The following is a 14,404-nucleotide window of genomic DNA, read 5'->3' as shown; positions in this document are numbered from 1 at the left end:
TGTGCTTTGAATTTGTTTTAAAAATGATTTAATTGGTGACCTTTAAAATGTGTCATGGCATACCTAAGATGCTCTGACGGCACACCAGTTGAAAATCACCACCCTCTAGACACCCATGGTGAGGACCTTGAGTACGGGGAGGTGCACGTACGCACACAACTGGGATTCCCTGACATGAGGGCTCTGAAAAATAGAGGGAGATAGGAGGGAAGATCTAACAGGGTCCCCGCTAAGCAGAATTGAAGCAGCGTTCCTGAGACTGACAAAGGGGTTCTTGGAGATACGCATATGAAACAGTCTTAAAAGAAAAGAAAAAATGAAAAAAATAAAGGTGAAATTGTCTCAGCACGCTGAGAGTGGCAGAGCCAGAAAGGACCCCAGGGAGCATCAGGGCAGCAGTTCTCAAAGCTCCCTCCATAGCCGAATGATCTAGGAAGAGAGAAATTAAGTTCTGGGCAATAATAATAAAAATTCCCAGCCACTCTACCATTTTTCTCTCTCAACATAAGCTTCAGGATACTAGGGAATGAGGCTGAAGCTATTAAAGGAATAACCTTGACTCCACTGTAATTTGTTTAATAAAATAAGGATTAGGAGTCAACATGACAGCTGAAAACCAGTGCTCAGGCCCACGTCTTCCTCCAAGGAGATGCTGAGGCCGCAAGTGACCAATCTCCCTGTCATACAAGCACGTACATCTTGCTCAATTGGCATCTGTCGAATAAGTATTTGTGAATGAACGGGCAAGTGAGATGACACGACCAAGGTTACCCAAACTGTATGTGGCTGGTGCCATCCCCTGATTAAGATGCAGGGATTAGGAGTGAATTTAGAAGGACGTACACAGAGACGACTGCTCTTTACGTTTCCTTTCTTAGATTTCCTCAAGAGTGACGTAAGAAATACAACAGTGGCCCAGCAGACATGTTGGTGCAGAGTCCAGCGTCAAGGCAGAGGGCGTGGCGGTGTCAGTCTGATAGGGAATGCCAGACAGAATCCTCGGGATGTGGGGCGCGCCTGCCTGGTCTCCAGCGCCTGACAGCCTCAGCAGAGGGCTCCCCATATGGTGACGCTTACAGCTGGCAGTGAAGGAACAAAGGTTCTTTTAACAAAACCAGCCATGGGCAGCCCCAATGATCAACATCTGATCATCATTGGTGGCTCTTTCCCATCTATCCTTGTCTTTCTTCCGCCTGAAAAGCCCCTCCAGGACCTCCTCTTTCTGCCACCTTCAGAGTTTATGGCATTTATCTTATATCCCCTCCTCAGATAGGCCCTTTCTGATCCTCCTTTTTAAGAAGATCCCCACTGTTATTCTTCTCCAAAACCAGAAGGTATTCAGAGATCTTCTAGAGCAGGGGTCCTCAAACTTTTTAAACAGGGGGCCAGTTCACTGTCCCTCAGACCACTGGAGGGCTGGACTGCGGGCCCCAGGACAAGTCGGCCGCTAAGCAGGACAGGCAGCAGCAGCAAAAGCACTCAGCGGGCAGGATAAATTGTCCTAGGCGGGCTGCATGTGGCCCACGGGCAATAGTTTGAGGATGCCTGTTCTAGAGACATAGGCTCAGCATTTCCTGACTCCCTGTCAGGTAACGTTTCCATACTCAACTAGTTCAAGGGCTACAGGGCAGGGAGAACACAGTTCCCAGTTACAGGCTTTCATGACAAGTCTTGCTTATTGTGATTTGATAATAATCTATTTATTTATTATCTCTATATAGCAACTGTAATGCTAGTAATTACAGGTCGTATTTATTGGTCATTTACTGTATCAGATACTATTCTAAGTCTGTTTAATATCAATCCATTCAGCATTTACAGTAGCCCTGCAAAATAAGCCCTGTTGGGAGCCTCTTTCTTCAGATGAGAAAATAGAGACCCAGATAGGAATTTGGCCAAGTTCATATAGTGAGTAAAGGACAGAGCCCAATGCCAGACCCAGGTAGTCAAGCTCCAGAGGTTAAGTACTTAAGCTGTAGGCAAGGGTGTCCAGGATTTTTCTCTTTCTGCCACATATTAAATACACAAATACTAAGTCCATTTACGCGGTCTTCACTTTACCCACAGTGCTTAGCACAGCTCCCAGCACGTGGTAAGCAGTAAGTTATTCTGAGTAAAGTTAATACTTCCCCAGATCATGTGTGTACCTAACAACATGTTCAATCAGTATCATCTGGCGAAATAAAGAAGCACTGAAGAAAGAAAGTGTACATTTTTTGAGCTCCTACTATGAGCCAGGAAAGACACTAGATGCTTTTGAACATCAACACACACACACACACAGACATAGTGAGACAGCTTCTGTCTCACTTTACACTTTACAGATGAGAAACCATTACTCAGCCATTCAAGGAAACTGCTGAGGATTATGCAAAACGGAAGGGAAGGAGTTGAGATTTGAACCTCAGTCTTCCTGATTCCAAAGCTCATCCACAGTGGAAAACGCCACTGCCACCTCCATGAATTCCCAGCTCCACTGAAACAGACTTGACCCTGTGAGTTGCTTCAGCCGCTAGAACACGGGCACACATGACAACAGAACAGTTCCAAGCTTCCTTTAGAAGCTTCACCTGCTTCCCCGTGCCCTAGCTTCTCCCTTGAGAAATACATGTTCCCGGTAGACTCTGCCTCTCCAGGATGAGTTCCAGAATGAGACACAGAGAGCAGACCTGAGTTCCACCTTTAGACCTGTTTCTCCAGGTCGCAAACTGCATACATTTGCACTAAAGCCAGCAGTTCTGGGAAAAGTCATCCCCATTACTTAAAAAAACTGCAAATATGCGCTGTGGCTCAAAGGAGTAGGGCGGGCGCCAGCCCCATATGCCAGAAGTGGTGGGTTCAAACCCAGCCCAGGCCAAAAACTGCAAAAAAAAACCCTGCAGGGATGGGAGGTGTAGTGAATCAGAGAGAAGATGAATTGGGCCTTAGGCAGGCCAAGGCACCTCAACTGACCTGGAGGCCAAGGAGCAGAAAATCCTTGGTACCATACAGCACTCAGTGGTGGTTTGTTTCACAAGAGCTAGTGAACCCACCAATGGTGGCGAGTTAAAATTTACATCTAATTTTGAAAGTGAATACAATCTTCTCTCCAATCCCACCCTCAACTAAGATAGCCAAGAATAGCTGTTTGGTGTGTAACTAACTGTTTTTCTGGTGTTTCCAAAGATTAAACAAGCAAATGCATGCAAAAAACATTTAGCACCATCTAGGGCGTATAAAGCAAGCACTCATTAAACAGTTACTGCTTTTAATTAACATTCTCACGTAAACAATATACTCAGACACAGGTGTTTTAACTCATGCAAGGATTACCAGGGGTCCAGTTCACTATCCCTCAGACCGGTGGAGGGCCAGACTGCAGGCCCCGGAACGAGTCGGCTGCTAAGCAGGACAGGCAGCAGCAGCAAACACCCGGTGGGCCAAATAAATGTCCCAGGCGAGCTGCATGTGGCTGGCAGCCCATAGTTTGAGGACGCCTGGATTAGGCCATGCCATGCACATCACTCTGCGGCTTGCTTCCTTTCACTTAATGCTGTATCAGGGGCAGTCTTCAAGGCCATCTTTCTTAAGGGCAGTTAGCTCATCTTTTAAAGTGGCTACATGCTATTCCACGGTTTGACTATTGCATCACGTTTTTAAAGGAACAGAAACCCAGTATGCTGAAAGCGTCTGTCAAAATATTTGCTGCCCCTCTCTGTTCAGCCCTCTCTTCTTCCCGTCTGGATTTGACGTTGTGACATACTTTGGCCAGTGAAAAATGAGTGAAGTGACCCATGGGTAAAGCTTTAAAAGCCACCCTGCGGTGACACCTCTGTCTCTCCTCCCAGGATGGAAATGTAACATGCACATGAATTGAACTCATGTTCTTTTAAGCCTCTGAGATTTTAGTTTGTTGGCTGCCACATTGCGATAGACGTGGAGAATGCTAATACAGTGTGTCTGGACTTTCGAGTTTGCATGTTCGATGCAAATGTTCATCATCACTGGTTTGGCCAAGCACCAACGTGCTGGTCAGCAAAGATGTGGGTGGGAAGAATAACTGGGAACAATCACCTCCCAAACCTTATTTCAGAAAATTATCAGCAGCCTCTCCCCAACTGCCAAATCAGTAGCAGAGGACATGATGGTACCACAGAAAAGATAAAGTCAGCACGGCCTAGTTGGTTGAGGACCACACTGTGTGTGAGAGGCCTCTCAGTGAGGTCAGTATTATGAGAACTTTGACCCAGCTTCTCTAGGTTGCAAACGACACACCAACAGGCAACACGGTACTGAAGGCAGTCATTCCAAGCAAAGCCGTCATCCCTGCTTAGAAAATGGCAGGGAAGGTGCAAGCTGGAGAGGGACCCTGGCCAGTCTAATTCTAGCTTCCCCTGTAGCAGTCTGGACCTCAGTCCGCTCAGCAGATGCAGTGAGGATCCACTGAAAGACAGACAACAAATTTTAAAAAAATTTAAAAAAACATTTATTTTGATTGTTTTTAATTGCAAGTATGATATGTGGTTTTTTGTAGAAAATTTTAAAACAAGCAGGAAAGCGCAAGGGGGAAGTGGAAATTACCCAAACATCTCCCTGTTGACATCTTGACGGCTAATCGGCCATATTTCCTCCTACCTGGATGCATACGTACTTTACGTACTATACTTGTACATAGCATGAGCCCTTCTGAGTGCATTTATTAAGCACCTGCAGATATACAGGGTGTCCACAAAGTTCATGTACGATTAACAATGTAAACCCATTTTAAATTGCACACGAACTTTGTGGACACCGCTGCATATTAGCAAGGCCCCCCTCCCACGCCTGTCCTCTCCGTGATTCCCTTTCAGCTCACCTCTTTGTCCCTCCACACATGCCCCATGTTCGGAAATATCCAGGCCTTTGTTCCTCTACTCCCTTCTTCTAGAATATTCTTCCTCTTTCTACTGTTTCTTCTTCTGGCTCCTATTCATCCTGAAAGTCTTGAGTTCTTTATCATCTTCAGAGAGGACCATTCTCTGACCTCTGCCTTGATCAGGCGCCCCTTCCCTGCACACCCAGGGCGCCCTGTCGCTCTTTCTCACATCATCGTCCCCCGACTAGCCTTGCCCCTTGCCTGTCTCTTTCCCTGGCTATACCCCGACTTGTGGGCAGGTTCTGTAGCTTCCGTTCACCAGTGATTACCAGTGGCTGTCCCAAGATAAATGCTCAAAAAGTCTTGAGTAGATGAACTGTTTCCCAGTTTAGCTATATTTTTTATTTCTGTATTAACTATATTTCTTACGGAGTCCCTAAAGCATGTAAAGCATTTCTCAATAAACACCCACTGAAAAATTAAACATGGAAGCATGTGTAAGGCATGGTAACAGGCCTCCTGGAGCTCCTAAGATGTCAAAGTTCCCACAAACTCGTATATGACTAGACAGGAATAAAGTAGATGGGAAGAAAACATCAGTGAAAGGACATCTCAGTGTTTCAGTTAAGTGCTACACTCTTTTCTTCTGCCTTACCACTAATTTCCTTCAAACTGGAAAGCACAGAACAAAATCCCTAACTTCAGTGTCACCTCTGTTCCTTCACGCAAAGTATCCCACGGCACCCAGTGGAATAAGACACCAGCATCTGGGACACAGATACTGCAGAATCTTGGTGGCTAAACACAGTAAAGTCGATTTCTCATCCAAAGTCCAGTGAGAATTATTTCTGGCCAATGGGCAACCTTCCACATGGTCATCAGAGGTGTCTTTTGTTCGTGGCTCTACCCCTCTCTATGACCTGGGAGTCCCACATTTGACCAGGAGATGGAGAGAGATGGTGAGAGATGGTTTTAGGAGCCAAGCCTATAAGTGATATACCCATTGCATTAGTTAAAACTCAGCCACACCTCTTTACAAAGGAGGCTGGGAAATGCGGTCTGAGCGTATGCATAGAAGGACAAAAAAAGGGGGCTTAGTGAACACTTCACAGCTCTTCTGCCGTAGCTGATAAGGGAGTACCTAGTCTCAAGGAAATCAAAGCCCAGCCCAGGTAATTCTGTCTTATAAATACTGAAAACCAACCTTGTTTGTTTGTTTGTTTGGCCGGGCCTGGGTTTGAACCTGCCACCTCTGGCATATGAGGCCAGCGCACTACTCCTTTAAGCCACAGGCACCACCCCAAAACCCACCTTGTTTTAATAGAAGAATGTCCATCTAACTAACATTGGACATGATCATCCCAGATTCACGAATTTTGGGTAAAAAAGGGTCAGTTTCAGAATTGAGAAACCACTGATGTTAGTGACCACTCCCAAACTCGAAATGAGATCACTTAGGATGACGTTTCTGAAGTTTGAAAACTTTATGTAACGAATGCAATCAGTGTAACAAATTCTTTGTGACCTCAATGAATCCCAAATAATAACAAAAAGAAAATAAGTGATGATTACTAGAAGTACAATGAGTTCACGAGCATTATCATAAATGAACCCAGGATAGTTTCTGGTGTATAGCGCGGAGTAGACAATAAAGACGTGATCAGTGGAGGAACTTCAGTTCTACTTTTAAAGCAACTATCTTATTCCTATTGATAAACAACTCTAACTTCAGAAAGTCCGTCATTAAATGTAACAGAATTTTCTTTTCTAATATCTATCCCAGGGTTGGGGGACCTTTTCATGTAGGATGGCTGCTTTAATTTAATATAATCAAAACAGTCCACATTAGAGAAACTGCAATCAGAAGTACTTTAAAATGTACACTATTTTGTAAAAATCTAACTACTATGCACTTAATAATTTCCAAAAAATAAAAACTATCTGGTAACTTGAAAATTAACTACCCTTTTAATGACTTTGTGTGTCTGCTTTTTGTTGGAAAACATTTGAGTATCTGGTTGCAGCATGGAGGTCCCTGGTTTCATCTCCTAGGTGGGTATCAGTCATTTGCGACCTGGGAGTCTTGATTTGGGTCAGGTAGGAGAATGCAGATCCTCAGAAATAAGTGGTTAAAATGCAAGAAAGCATTTTGCTGGCATGTTGCTATCTACTCCATTTTTCTACATTTCTTTTCTTTCTTTTTTTTTTTTTTTTTGAGACAGAGCCTCAAGCTGTCCCCCTGGGTAGAGTGCCGTGGCATCACAGCTCACAGCAACCTCCCACTCCTGGGCTCAAGCTAGTCTCCTGCCTCCACCTCCCAAGTAGCTGGGACCACAGGCGTCCGCCACAATGCCTGGCTATTTTTTGGTTGCAGCCGTCATTGTTGTTTGGAGGGTCCAGGCTGGGGATTCGAACCCGCCACCTTAGGTGTACGTGGCTGGTGCCTTAGCCGGTTGAGCTATAGGCACCGAGCCTTTTCTACATTTCAATTGGGTCTTTCTTAGCATCAAACAATGACTTTAAAGTGTTACCTGCTGAGAGCTCCATCAATCCCATCTGCAGTTCTTTAGGTGCTTTGGTGATATCGAGGAGGTGAGGCTTAAATGCTAATTTGAGTGTGATGTCATGGTTCTCAAAGTCTGTGAACCTTTCATTGTATTCTCCTAAGTGATACTTTGCAACAACTTGTAAGTATTGTTAAGTAACTACATTCCTGCAAACGCAGCATGGCCTCTTCAATTTCTTAACATGCTAAAGTGAATGATGAGGTCTTCAGCGTGGATTTGCTGGTGTCATTCTAAAGTGCATCGGCTATCCTGGGGACAGGTGTCAGCCTGTAAGAACAGATAGTTAAATTTTATGAAGAACAGATCAGCAATGTGAATTATTGAAAGACGATTTCTACAGGAATGTAGCATTTCTGCATGATATCATGTCAAATCAAAGTGACGTGAATATTTCTTTGCAAGGTAAAACTAGGTCTGTATATGGTATGTGGCAAAAAATATCCAAGCGTTTTGAAAAAACCTACACTTTTTCAAAACATTTTACAAAAGGAAATTTTGAATAACATTTGACTCAGTTAGCGAGGTCATTCGTGAGCAGGATGATATCTGAGAATCATTTGAAGAATGCCCAGCTGTCATAGACCTATTTAAAATAATACTTTTTACACAGAGATTTTGCTGGTGAAAGATACAAGGAAAAGAAATAAAACCATCTGGATCTGTTAACATTTTTTTAAAACTGTGCAATAAACCCTTCATGTTTTCCTGTCGTGGAAGGTGCACCATCCATACGTGCACTCACTAAATTTACTAAATTGAGCCTAATTTCATGTTGTTTATCTTCAAAGCTGTTGAAGATATCTATTCCCTATTTACAAGAGTGGCCAAAGCAAGCAATTCCTCATAGCAAAGAAAATCTTCAGTTATGTCCCAAATGAAGTCTAGAACTTGCACAGAATCAGTCGTATTGAATTATGCATAGGTCCTTTTTGAAGTATTGCATGAATTTGTTCTTTTAAATTGAAGGCTAATTCATGCTGCTGAAGTTATTGTTCTCCTTGAAAGAGGTAATTGTTTGTACTTTGAAACGTTCTCAGGGTCTAAGCATCTTACAACTTTGACGATGCATTCTTTCACAATTTCTACATCACTGAATGGCTTCCCTTTCCCCCAAGTATCCAAGCTACTTATTAAGTTGCTTCTGTGGTATTATTTTCAGGTCTTATTGCTGCTTGAAAGAACCGTCTTTGCTTGTGCTTTTCATCTTTGAATTTCTGCAACACAACCTTCCATGCCTCTCTCTAATTTAAAATATTTGTGGTCCTGGGTGGCGCCTGTGGCTCAAAGTAGGGCTCAAGCCCCATATGCCAGAGGTGGTGGGTTCAAACCCAGCCCCAGGCCAAAAACTGCAAAAAAAAAAAAAAGAGTTAAAATATTTGTGGTCCTTATGAATGTTACAATGTGCATTGTGCATTGAATTTCTTTAATGTTGACATCACAGTATCACAAAGCAAGTAAATCATCTTATCTTTAGGAGAAAAAGGATAATGGTGCAATTCCCAACCTGCATTATCTTCCTTTAGCATTTTTTTGGTCTTCCTGGACATGATGAGCCATGAAGCAGATAGAGCTTTAAAAATACCGTCAAGCCATGCAATTACTCACAAATTCCACTTCAAACAGAAACACAGTGTACCACTGTCAAAAGGTGATTAACAGACCGGTGTACTCAACCCTCATAAACTCTCACCAACCAGCCTCATGCAGTAGTGGTGCCAGTGAGGCGGGGAAAGTTAGGACAAAATCCCAGGTCTCTCACCATTTGCCTATCCTCCCTGAAGATCCCTGTGGTTGGTCAAAATTGCTTTTCAAATTTTATACCCACAATATTCCTGATGATGTCCAGCCTGCAGCATTTAATGCAATTATTATTCCCGGTACTGAGAATCACCTATTTAAGTACTGAAGATGCTGCCAAACCAATTCCTACACTGGGAGACGGGAAGAACTTAGAAATGACCTCTAAGGATTCTTGCCATTTTAGGGTCTTATAGCTTTTGTGGAAGTTCTGAGTGCAGCAAAGACATCACTATAAAGGTGATGGTGTGTACAACAGTTTGCATTCCTCCTTGACAAAATCCTCAAAAAAATCCAAATAGACTTAATGAGTACCCTTCCTATGCCAGGTGCCATGTATGGATAGAGCAAAGACCAAAAATACAGAATTTTACAAAGCAATACGGAATAACAAATTAAAACAAATTCTGTTGTTAAGATGAAATTGCCATTGCCAGGCCTCAGTTTTCCATGAGGGTACAGCTGCTAGAGCAACTCCTTTTTCTCTCTCTCTATCCCTTATATACACACGGTGGGCAGAGAGGTGAGTTAAGTTAGATCTGATTGCTGAGTTCAGAAGAAAGACCCAAGCGCCTGTCTCAGCAGCTAGCTCTTTCTTTTCAGAGTCAATTCCTCAAATGGATGAGCAACTGTCCTCATCCACTGTCCCTTGGGATGAGGACTAGCAGGTAAGTTTAATTCAGGGGGATCTTTGTCCCTTGCAAACCCCACATTAAAAGTTGATCTCCAAAGCTGGAGGTTGAGCCACTTAGGAGGAGTTTGGGTCATGGAGCTGGAGCCCTTGTGAGTAAATTAATGCCTTCCCTAAAGACGGTGGGAGAGTGGATGCCCACTCTGTCAGTTCTCAGGAAAGCTGGATGTAAGGAGAGCCTGGCGCCTCCCCTCTCTCTTCCACCTGTTCTCTGCACACACTGACTCCACCTCACCCTTCCCCACTCCTGAGGCCCTCACCAGATGCACAGTGCAATCATGAACTTTTCAACCAGCAGACTCATACACCAAATAAGTTTGTTTTTTGCTTTTGCTTTTTAATAAATTACCTAGCCTCAGGAATTCCTTCATCAGCACAAAATAAACTAAGAAAACAAAGAAATCCACCGTGGCTTCTCATCTGCCACGTCCCCCATCAGCCCTCTCGTGGGCATTTTGGTCCTTATTCATCTGATTCCTGGGTCTAATTTTAAGCTAGTTCTTAACTCAAGAAGGAAGGGGTCTTACTCACCATCCTTCTCAAATCCTAGTAAACTATAGAAAAAATTATAGGGACCTAGGAAAGTATAAGAAAATAAAAATCTAAAGTAAATGAGGGAAGGCACATTTCGGAAAATCAAAGAAAACCTCATTAAGCCTCATTTGAGCTAATATCTAAAAAAAAAAAAAAAATACAGAAATTGGCTAAGAAACAGGGAAGGGGTGGAAGGGCTTTTATAAAGGTTCTTAGGCAACAAAAAAGTTTGTCTTGTTTGAGGACCTGATGAAAGCCAGTGTAGGAGTCACTAGGGCTGGTCACCAAATACCTCCAGGACTCTGCTTTCCAGGCAAAGAGGATTGCACTTCCTGGTCCCCACATGGCTGGGCCAGGCCATGGAAACTAGTTTTACTCAATGAATTGTGAAAAGTGACAGGTGACATTTTTTTGCAAAGACACCTGCTTACTGAGAGAAGACCTTTGAGGCTCTCTTTCCCTCTACCCTGGATCTGAAACATTCTGGAAGTGAGTGCTCCCCCAGCTTGGGTCCCAGAGGCCATTAATGTGATCACAGCCAACCTCTGATGGACGTGTTTAAGAAAAAACTTTGTCTTACGCCATTGAGGTTTGAGAATTTTTCTTTTTATTGTAGCATAACTTAGGTTATCTTAACTGATAGAGCCATAGATAGCGTAGCTGGAAAACGATGAGGGGGGAAGTACTCGCTATTCCAGGCTGGACAGGAGGCCCTGAAGGAGTTTCAGCAAGGGAGTCTGACACATTCTAAACATTATATGTTAAAACACGGTACTATTGCTACTCCACTATACAAAGGCTCTCTTAATTCGACTTTGGAAAAGGCTATTTTTAAGAACAGTTAATAAGCATTTACTGAGCACCTCTACCCTTCATAGAACGGGTACTGTACTAAGCACTGGGGATACAAAATAAGAACAAAACACAGTTCCCGGATTTGGAGACAGGAATTCGAGAAGCCGTTCTCAAGATCAAGTGATAAACATTCTCTATTTCAGGTATGTACCCAGTGTGGTGAGAGCCAAAGATAATAACTATTTGTGTGAAGTGGGAGGTGGGGTGAGGGGAAGCTTCAGAGGTGGTGACTATTTGAACTGGGTCTTGAAGGGAGAACAGGAGTCTGCCAGGTGGCATTCTGATTAAGGATGAAGTAAATGGAAGGCCGGGGAAAAGGTTAAGAGGGATGGCAGACTTGGGGGTGGCTGAGACTCTGAGGAATGGAGGGAGTGCGGGCAGGGCGCCGCAGGCTACATTACTATTCACAAATGCTTGTTGCCCCTCCCACTGACGTCAGGCTCAGCCACATGAACTACTCAGAAGAAGCATTACAAGCCATTCTCTTTTTCTCTCTGCCTTGACAATCAGCAATGTTTTAGAAAGAGGGTGCTCTGTCAAAGCCAGGCTATGCGTGTGAAGCAGAGACATGGCCAATTTATGGTGGACGTGTAATATGATTGAGAAATAACTGTGGTTGTAATCCAGTGAGATTTTTGGATTGCTACCATAGCATAGCTTAGAGTATACAGAGGTGTCCTTTTTTAGTTCTTTGACTTCCAAACACTTTTCTGTACCTTTTAAGTAAGGCGTGCGCATGTGACTAGTTTTGCAAACATGTTACATGTTACAGTGACTGGCATGATTGCAGAAGCAGGTACCAGGTGAAACCATCTTCAGACTAGGATTCTGAACAAGCACTCTGAGCAGAGCCCCACCGCTTTGAACACATAGTGTAAGAAATAAAGCCTCTTTGTTAAGCGACTGAGATTTTAGAATTTCTTATTATGGCTGTAGAATCTAAACTATCCTGCTATCCTGACTGATATAAAAATTATCACCTAGACGTGAGGTGATGTAACAACAACAATAAACACAAAAACAATCATTTAGAGAACAACAACTAAGGACACTGCTATCAAAAGCTGCAAGAATATCTATTTAAGGAACTGATCACCTGTGATGATGTAGAGGGCAGATCATGAACCTAATGAACTAAACCAGAATGTGAGTAGCATGGTATATGTGGGGTACAATGTATTACTAGCTATTCTGAGATAAGCTCAGTTGTAACCAGGAATGAAATGAAATAGAAACAATCTGCAAGTGCATGGACTTGAGGGTTGGACAAGGCAACTGTGTTTCAATCCCATCTAGCAAAATATAAAATCGAGAAATGCTTTTAGCAAGAAATGGCCTTGAATAAAATCTGCCTTGGAGTAAGGATGGAGTCAAAGTTCAAAGCTCAGGATAAAGTGAAACGTTCCCCAGCATATTCTTTCAGCGGGACAAATGGCTCTGGAAAAGGCAGAAAAGGTGTGTCTCTCCCACCAAAGCCCAATAAGCCTAAAGCACTCAAAGCCAAGCTGAGAGCAAGAGAAGGTGAGAATGTGCGAGAGGCACAGGGCTCAGCAGGCAGGAGAGCAAGCAGCAGAGAAACGTGGCAAACCAGAGAAGTAAGTGTGGAGAAGAACGGTGGCTGAGGCTACGACACACGAAACCTGCAAGCAGGGAGACCAGAAGCCTACCTACGCACATTCAAGAATTAACATCGCTCTGCATCCCCCAATTCTTAAAAGCTTACTCAGAAGTGTATTTCCCAACACGTGATTTAGGTGCAGATAAGGAAGACTCTTTGAGGGCAAATCCGGGGTCATGGGAAACAATGGACAGAGCAGCAGAGTCAGGTCTAATCAGGGACTGGGATGGGGAGGGCCTCAGAATGTGAGCTCAGTAAACAAGGGTCTACGGCCGTCTTCCACTCCTTCCCTTTCCAAACGAAGTGTCTACTGTCACCGTCTCACGTACATACCGAGGGTGTAGATGCTGAGTCCTCTGCCCAGTCCCAGAAAGCCCAAGAAGTATATTGATGCTGTGACTGGATGGGTCTCTACCATTGTTTCCCTGGAGGAAAGAGGAAGGGAATTCCACCTAGGCTGCAAGAAAGAGAGCAGACCAAACATTTGGTGAACAGAAAGAGAAAGGGTTATTAGAGTTGTTCCCCAGACATTCCTGGTGAGATCAGAGACTTAAAGTCAGGCACTGCCTTGTGACTTGCTTTGGCCAATCATGTCTAAGCAGAAGTGATGCGAGCCACTTCCAGGTGGGTTATGATGTGATGGGCTCTTCACCCCCAGCTAGGACAGCTGTGAAAATCTGTCAGGGGGAAGGCTCCTTCAGCCCAAGTTCATGAGTGACTAGAGTAAGCAGAGCTCCCCTGCCAACCTACAACAGGCATGGGCCAGAACACAAAATAAACTTTGGCTGGGTTAAGTCACTGAGATGTCAGGGTTGCTTGTGAGGACAGCATAACCCAGCCCTTCCCGACTGATAACTGGGACTGAGCAAGGAGGCCAGAGGAAGCGGGAGTGGGATTGTGCAAGGCCTCTTCTCCCAGGCAATGGAGTCAGAACGCTCCTCGTCCTAAGGGGAAGCCAATGAAGGCTTCCAAGCAGGGGCGTTAACATGAACAGATTTGTTATTTTTTGGATGAAATATGTTATTTCTCAACATAAGGAGAAAATCAGCCTACTAAACCACAGGAGGCAGAGAGGAACACGCAGAACCCTTAGGCAAAAGATATTATATTTATATAAAGTCCTAAGTCTTGAAGTTTCCAAAATACAGGAGCCCTGAAAAGAGTACAATCAGAGGATCAGGCTTCAGTCCCCTCAACTGCCCTGGGGGTGGGTGAGGTCCACCTCAATGGTTGCCAGCTCCATCTCCTCTACAGACAGCTAATACTTCTTAAGAAAGTAAGTGGAGGCTCAGCGCCTGTGGCTCAAGCAGCTAGGGCGCCAGCCACATACACCTAAGGTGGTGGGTTCAAATCCCCAGCCCCGGCCGCCAAACAACAATGACTGCAACCAAAAAATGGCCGGGCATCATGGTGGGCGCCTGTAGTCCCAGCTATTTGGGAGGCTGAGGCAGGAGACTCGCTTGAGCCCAGGAGTTGGAGGTTGCTGTGAGCATGATGCCATGGCACTC

This window comes from Otolemur garnettii, unplaced genomic scaffold (genome assembly GCF_000181295.1).
Source record: "Otolemur garnettii isolate 467f Iridium unplaced genomic scaffold, OtoGar3 scaffold00066, whole genome shotgun sequence".
NCBI classification, from domain to species: domain Eukaryota; kingdom Metazoa; phylum Chordata; class Mammalia; order Primates; family Galagidae; genus Otolemur; species Otolemur garnettii.
This window is presented reverse-complemented; position numbering follows the sequence as displayed.